The sequence below is a fragment of the Otolemur garnettii genome, unplaced genomic scaffold (genome assembly GCF_000181295.1).
Source record: "Otolemur garnettii isolate 467f Iridium unplaced genomic scaffold, OtoGar3 scaffold00037, whole genome shotgun sequence".
NCBI classification, from domain to species: Eukaryota; Metazoa; Chordata; class Mammalia; order Primates; family Galagidae; genus Otolemur; species Otolemur garnettii.
The window spans coordinates 14,250,136-14,258,918 of NW_003852432.1; positions in this window are offsets into that span (position 1 = coordinate 14,250,136).

The window sequence follows — 8,783 nt, forward strand, 5'->3', positions numbered from 1 at the left end:
AAAAAAAAAAGAAAGAAAGAAAAGAAAAGAAAAAGAATCAGAAAAGCAAGTCAGTTCATCATGTAAAGGAATAGAATATATTTCTGCAGGAAATGATAGAGGAAAGTGTTTTAAAAAATAATGAAATTACATAGTTTACTAAATATTGTGAGACGTCATGATTAGAATAGAAAATTTTTCATTTGGTTTGGTCACATGGATATCTTCACTTATCGTGACGTGGACACATAGCTGAAAATGAGTGTGACAAGTTAAAGTGAAAAGAAGGACTGAAGGAACATTCTAATCAAGAAAAATAGTCTATGTGAAGGCCCTAGGTGAGAAGGGGGGAGAATGGCACCAGAAATCCTGTATAGATGAAACATGGGCATAAAAGAGAGTAACAGAAGACAAGGCTAATAGGGGACAGGGAGAGGTTTTATTAAGTATTGAGGAAATAAATGTCAACAGGATAACAGCCTTATCAGTATAAGTAATATTTCCACAAAGAATTAAAAATTCACCATGTAAACTGGACGGTGGAAGTAGGTAGGATATTCCAGAGGAAGATGTACCCGATAGAGAAGGCTGGAGCTGAAGAGTAGGGTGGTACCTTAGAACAAGGCTGCAGCTGGCTGGAATAGTGTTCCGTGAGGGGAACACTACTATAGTCTGCAGAGCAGATGGGGGCAGTCAATCCTAAGGGGCTGGGGACGCCTTGGTCAAGTTTGAACTCTGTTACGCAGACAGTGGAAAGACCACTGACGAGCTCTAAGTAGTTGAATGATATGATATGATTTGTGATGATTAATTAATTAATGTTTTGAAAGGATAAGCTAGTAACAGTATGGGGGAGAATTGGCATGGATAAGATTTGTGTGGCAAGAAACCCAACAGGGGCCACTGTAATAGTGCAGGCAAGAAATATTGATGACCTGAACAAAAGTGATGGCTGTGAATATAAAAAAGGGAAAAGAAATATGTTCAAGATTTTTAAAAGGTGGAAAAGAAAGAATTTAATGATCGTCAGAGGCAGGGGACTGTGGAAAGAGACATTCAAGATGGCTCCAAATTTAGGGGGCTTGGGTGACCACAAAGATTTTAATGCTCTTTTACCAAAATAGGAAGGGAGTCTATCGAATAGCAAATAAGGAAAATGAAGAGCTCCAGGAGGTCAAAAAGTGACTTAAGAATAGATGATATGATGAGAGAGGTGGAAATGTAGAAACTTGTCTGCGAATAAACTATTAGAACTTGAGACTAAGTAGAAGTTTTTCTGAACAATGAAATGAATCAAAGTTTGTTATGTAAGATAAAAAGAAAAATTAAATGCTGCCAGATGAATGATTCAAATTTTTTAAAAAATCATGTGCCCAGTTGTTCCAAACATACGTTCAAGATGGTTGGCAGTTTGACTTGAAACTTTCAAGAGGATAAAGTGAAGGTAGAAACAGAATCAGTTAAAATGTTCACAGTGCCCTTAAAATACAAATCAAAGAACTGTCTGTCAGAGGCCTAGCTTTCCGACAGTCTAGGACATAAAGAAAATTTCTTTCCTGTGTTCTCAAAAGAAGACAGTGACTTTGGTTTCATGAATAGAGTAGGTTTCCCTCTGATGGTCACACCAAGTACCTGTTGCTACCTAGACTCATAGGATAAACACAACATGTCTTTGTGGAATTTTTATTTTATTTGAAAATTGGAATGAGAATAAGAATTATTTGTTAAAATTAATGCTGATATGTATGTAGAAGAAGAGAAAGATTGGTGATCTTTCAAAATATGAGTCTACAATTAATTTCTTTCTTTCTTTTTTTTTTGCAGTCTTTTTTGGTCGGGTCCGGGTTTGAACCTGCCACCTCTGGTATATGGGGCCAGTGCCCTACTCCTTTGAGCTACAGGCGCTGCCCAACAATTAATTCCTATACTTATATTTTGAAACTGAGAAATATTAGTATATTCTCCTCTGTCTTTTCAAGGTGATAGATACTTAGTGAATGCTTTCCAAAATTTTCCATTAATTTAAAGATTGGATAGATAAGATCCTAACAACAACCATTATTACAAGTTACATATAGATTTTTGCTCTCTCAGTGGAGGCTGGTGTTCTAACACTAATAAAGGCAATGCAGACTGTACTCAGCTCTCTGTTGTTCTGACTTGGTCCAAGAACAAATTTTATTGTGGGTTGTAATGCATACATTTCAGTTCTTTAAGAGTATTATTTATTTTAATGGAGTTTTAAATGAGTATTGGACAGTAGAGAGTTTAAGGTTATATCATTTGACAAGTATCTAGAGTGTAATTATTTTATCTTGCCAGTTAAGAGTTGCTTTATATGCATGGAAAAAATTTTAGGTAGAAATTTAGGTTAACAGAACCTTACATGTAAAAAATATGTGTCCGAAATGACTGTTGAAGGAGATGAGATGAGGCATAACAGAAAGCTCACCTGAGTATAAAGGATTCCGTGAGCAGAGATAAGACACCCTTAGAAAACAAATTTGCATCATTACAACTTATAATCAAATAGGTAAGCAAGTTTCCAAAGAATAAATCGACAGCATGGCCATGATAATTAAAAAATGAAAACAATTTAAGTTGAGCTGCTAAATACCCTACAGACATGGGGAGGGGGAGGAATTGAAAAAAATTCTCCTTAAAGTTTGTTTAAATTTAAATAATTAAACTTCCTCCTCGTCTTTGAATGTAAACTGATTGCACAATTATGTCTATAAATATTAAGCTTACAAGATAGCTTGCTGAATATGATATTTATAAAGCCCAGCTTTGCCTTGCCCTTACTTGAGAAGATTGTCTAAATTACAGATTCTGGGGCCCCCACTTCACTTTATTACCTGAAAATCTCCCAGGAGACGGTACACCTAAAATGCTTTCTGAGTAATTCCTGTGCATCCAGATTTAGGGATGCTGCAGTCCTGTTCATATAAACTAGATGAAGTCTAGATGCCCATTACCAAAGATGATTACCCTCTTCTTGCAATAGTTGACATTTAGCCATTCTATCTGACATTAATTAGACACCACTGCTAAAATACCCTGTAATTTGTAGCAATAAATTAATGTTCCCAGAACACGTGAAGGTGATCATTTTCCTGCTCTTTCTAGTTGGACAGCCAGCGGGTGCCTATGCCAAGTGCTCTCAAAAGCAGCGTTCAATTCTTAAAGAACTAGTTGAAGAGGAGGGAAGCCGGTACATAGCCTTGTTGTATCTGCTGGAAATTATCATCTGACTCACCGAGAGACTGTATCTAAGCCCATGTTCCATCAAAAGCTGCTGGCCCACATTGAACTCATTTGGTTAGACCTATAATTGACTCACAGACTTGGAGTCAAAAGCCATGAAAGGATCAATAAAACACACATGCACTCCTATTTTGTTCCTGACAAATTTATCTCCCAGATGATAAAAACAATAACAGTGACTAAATCATCACTTGCCCCTCTAATAACATATCGGCTAAATAAAATCACCTTAGGAATTATCAGGAATGAATATTTTCTGAGATTAAAAAAATCTAAAATTTGCAGACAGTGAAAGTTAGCCACTGTTTTTCTTTGCTTTCTGACAACACTCTCAATAACAGAGCCAATAGTGCTTAATACATTGTCATCAAATTCAAATATCCTTACAAAACAGAATCTGAATGCTGCCAGCTGTTAAGCCGTAGGAGTGAAGGTGCAGGTCCAGAAGGCGTTGTGGAGGAGTGGAGAAGTGCCGGGAACACACTGGCTCTAATAATCTCATCAGATAATTGAGTAGAGGACACTCAATAGATGTTCCCTAAAGTTTGGTACAACAAGAAATAGAGTTTTATAATAACATTATAAAAGTTAGCATCTATAAAAATGGACTGAACTTTCTCTTTTCTTTCCACATTTAATTTTAGTTGACACATAATAACTGTATAAATTTATGGAATACCAGTGATATTTTGATACATGAAAACAATGTATAATGATCAAATCAGGGTAATTAGCATATTCATAACCATTATAATTTCTTTGTGTTGTGAACAGTCAAAATCCTCTCTTCTAGCTATTTAAAAACATACAGTAAACTGTCACTAACCATATTTATCCATTTATAAAAGTGGACAGAACTTTCTTTTTTTCCCACTTTTAGTTGACACATAATAATTGTATAAATTTATGGAATACAAGTGATATTTTGATACATGAAAACAATGCATAATGATCAAATCAGGGTAATTAGCATATTCATCACCTCTAACCAAGATAATTTCTTTGTGTTATGAACAGTCAAAATCCTCTCTTCTGGCTATTTAAAAACATACAGTAAACTAGCAGTAACCATATTTATCCTACAGAGCTACAAAACACGAGGATTGATTCCTCCCATCCAGCTGTAGCTTTGTATTCATTAACCACCCTCTCCCACGCCTCCCTCCTTCTTCCCCTTCCCAGCCTCTAATAATCACGATTCTATTCTCCATTTCTGTGAACTCAAAGGGAAGGGAATTTTATCGTCATAAATCTTCAGTTTTCATAATGCTAAGTCAATAGGTAAATACATGTTAAATAGATCAATAAAATTATAAATATAATAGTTAAAGGCTTGGTAACAACTGGTATAAAAGTGAACAACAGGAATTTTTGTGTCTTTTTTGTTTTGTTCTCCTGGGAGGCAGAGCAAGTGGCAATGTGGGTTGATGGGCTGAGGGGGAGGTGAGGAGAGGGCTGGTAGACAGCTGATCATTATAATCTCTCCTGCACGGGTTGATCTTTTTAACCAGGTGCAGGCACTACTTCGAAAAGAAAATAAAAAAAAAAAAAAGAAGAAGAAGAAGAAGAAGGAAAAATAAAAGAGACCTGAGCTCTGTATTGGAGTCAGTCTTGCTTTATTAAAGCTGGCAAAATGAAGCATGATAAACATCAATTCAAAATCAGGTTTCAGCCATCTCTCTCCCAACATTCAGGAAACGGAGTTGTAAATCTTTCACTCGATCTGAAACTTCAATATTGGATTTGTTACTTGTTTTTGAAAATATAATGTTCACCATATTTTAGTTTGATGAGCTCAAGTATGGCCTCTTTGGACTTCATTTTCCACATTTTTTGTATAATCACTATGATTATTTTCTCTGATAATCGAAATTCTTTCTTCAAGTAACAGAAGGGGTAAAGCTGTGATTTTGTGATGATTCTCTCATTTAAGCATAATCATCCAGATTCCAGACAAATGCGAAATGAATGCTCCCACTGTGGAGGAAATTCTTTAATTTGCTGAGTTTCTGAAGTGGTAATTTTTGATGCTGCTGACGTTTGGGTCACTGCAAGTTATTTCCTGGAATCTCTGAGGATGACCCTCCTGTGCATGCTCCCCGTGATTCCACAGCACATTATCCTGGATGCTTTCTCAGTATCTGTTGGAATTCCTTTTAATGAGATTTCCTGAAGAGCTGTTATAATGTCATACTTAGTGGATTTTGTAAAATTCATACTATTTCATTGCATTTCCGTAAATGTGTTCAGTTTCTCTGTCTTCAGACTGTACCTATGAATTCTCTTAAAGCTTCTACCAGGGGTTCCAGTCTGAGACCAATAGGTGGTGAGCAGATTATTGGAGGACTATTTTGTTAATCTGTGGTGTCAGATGTCATAAAAAGCATGCCTGAAAATTTGTTTTGTGTTCATCAGCTTTTATTAGTGTTTGTGTATTTAATGTGTGACCCAAGACAACTCGTAACGGCAGCGAGAAGGAAGGTTGGACACCTCTAGGTAGTCTAAACCATGGTAAGATAATTATAGTTAACAGCAATATGTTTTATAGTTTCAAATAGCTTAGAAAGAGGATATTGAATGTACCCAACACAAATAAATGATACAAAATTGAGGTGCTGAATATGTTAATTCCCCTAATCCAACCTCTATCTATGTCTTGAAACATCACTGTATATCCCATAAATATTATTATGGGATTATATTATTATTACATGTCAATTAAAAAATTAGATGAACAAAAGCTTAAATGTATCTTAGAACCTTAGAAATAAGTGACTCATGCATAGGTTTATTGTACCTACTAACTCCACTCTCTCATCTTGATTCATTTTACACTTCAGTAAAATGGCAATAGAAATGGAGAGTGTGAGGAAATCATTATTATCAAAACTTAGGGGGGAAATAAGAAGAAAGAAAAAAAGAACGTTGTGATAAAAGATACTACATACATTTTTAAATTAAATTAAAACAGTCACATGTAAAACGCTGCAGAAATATTTTTATTCCATACTTGAATCTTCAACTTGATTCGTACTTGAATCCCTCTACATTTGGCCAATGCAAATGTCATTTACTGGACTTTGAGAAGCATTATTGAAACTTTTTATTGTACATATAATCTCTATCATTCCACTTGGCTTAACACTGTAAGTCAGAGTTCTAATAATAAATACAGTAGATAATGATATGTAGAAGAGTGTTCCTCAGAGATTAGAATAGGAAGAAGTGAGATTCAACTTTGGCCCTTAAGAGTATGTATTCTAATACAAAAACATGCCGGACTTAAGTTTCTTTTTTTAAATTTTTTTATTTCAAATCAATAGGAGGGTACTTTCAGTTTCTTTAGCAGAATTCTGGGAATGGCTACTATCTACTTATTTGTTTACTGAACAGTTCCTTAGAGCAATTTTAGGTTTATAGTACAGTTGAGAAGGAGGTCACAGGTTTCCTATACGCCCCCTACCCCTATACAAGTGCAGCCTCCTTATCACTAACGTCCCCCACCAGAAGGTATGTTTGTTATGCCTGATGGAGCCTCCACGGACACATCAGAATCATGCCAAGTCTGTCGTTCACCTATGGCTCACCGTTGGCGTCGGACATTCTATGGGTTTGGACAAATACATAACGATGTGTCACCGCCCTAAAAATACTCTGTGTCCTTCCTGTTCATCCATCCCTCCCATAAATGCTGATGGTCACTGATGTTTTTGCTATCACCATAGTTTTACCTTTTCTAGAACATCATATAGTTGAAATCATACTGTGTGTCGCTTTCATTTTGGCTCCTTTCTTGTAGGAATATGCCTTTAATTTCCTCCTTATTTTGTCATGGTTCCATAGCTCATTTCTTTTTTAGCGCCAAATGATTTTCTGCTTTCTGGATGTATCACAGTTTATTCGTCCAGCTACTAAAGGACTTCTTGGTGGCTTCCAAGTGTGGGCAATTGTGAGTAAAGCTACCCTGTGTTCATGTTTCTTTGTAGACATAAGTTTTCAACACATTTGGGTGAGTATCAAAAAGCACGATTACTGGGCTGTATGATAACAGTGTGTTTAGTTTTGTAAGAAGCCACCAAACTATCTTCCGAAATGACCGAACTAGTTGGCATTCTCACCAGCAGTGAATGAGAGCATTCCTGTGGCCCCACGTCCTCACCAGCATCCGGTGTTGTCAGTGTGCTGGATTCTGGCCATTCTAACAGGTGTGTAGTAGGATCTCATTGTTGTTTTACTGGCATTTGTCCAATGACGTATGATGTGGACCATCTTTTCAAAGGCTATTGTCATTTGTAAATCTTATTTGGTGGTGTTTATAAGATTTTTGCTCCATTTTTACTTTTTTTAAGTTTTAAGGTTTCTTGGTGTATTTTGGATAACAGTTCTAATTCATGGCTAATCTTTTCATTCTCTTGACATTATCTTTCACAGAGCAAAAGTTTTTAGTTTTAATGAAGTCTTATTTATTATTTCTTTCATAAATCATGACTTTGCTGTTGCATTTAACAAGTCATCACAATTCCCAGGGTTAACAATCTATCCACTTATGTTATCTTCTAGGAGTTTCATAGTTTTGCGTTTTACATGTAGGTTTGTGTTCTATTTTTAGTTAATTTCTGTGAATGGTGTAACTCCGTGTCTAGGTTTATTTATTTATCTATTTTTGCTTCTTGTCCCAACACTGTTTGTTACAAAGATGTCTTTGCTTCCTTGTATTTCCTCTGCTACTTTGTCAAAAATCGATTGACTATATTTACATGGATCTACTTCGGGGCTCTCTATTCTGTCCTATTGATCTATTTGTCTTTTTCTTTTTTTATATACTACCTTGACTATTCTGTACCTTTTGTCTCTCTGTATAAAGTTTAGAATAATTTCTTTTTGTCCATAAAATACCTTTCTGGGGACACATTTTATTTTTAAGTTTATTTCTAAGCTACACTTTAAGCTTTCAGTGCACTCACATTTCACTATATAAAATTTCTTCCTTGAATTAAAAAAAAAAAAAAAGACTGCTTTTGGGAGCCTGCTATCAGCCAATGCTTTATAAGCAAGCTTCAGACCATTCATTTGCCTGGTCCAGATGATTTAAAGCCCATTAAAAGGAGTGGGCAGGGCACATGCAAGTGAGGTGATAGTCCTCCATACATCCCTACTCTGTGAATTCGCTGAGAACTAGACTTTCTCTGTGTGGACATAAACGATAGGAAAAGTATATTTTAGATTGTCAAGCTGGTGAAATTGTATTTATGGTAATTAAGAAAATCGCTTAAAAGGAAGAACCAGAGGTCAGGGTTTTGTGTAGAAAAAAGTTAGTGGATACTATGGGAAAAGAGTCCGAAAAGGGGATTTTTCTCTTCGCCACAACCAAGGCAATGCCTTTGCGTTTTGCTGCCCTAGACAGAGAGTCTCTGTGGCCATAAGATTCTATTGGTTTTTCAGTAGAGAAGTATATCACCCTGGGTCAATTTTATTAATTTAGTATGTTACAGCAAAGCCCATAGAAAACATTTCTTAAATCTTTTTTTTTTTTTTTT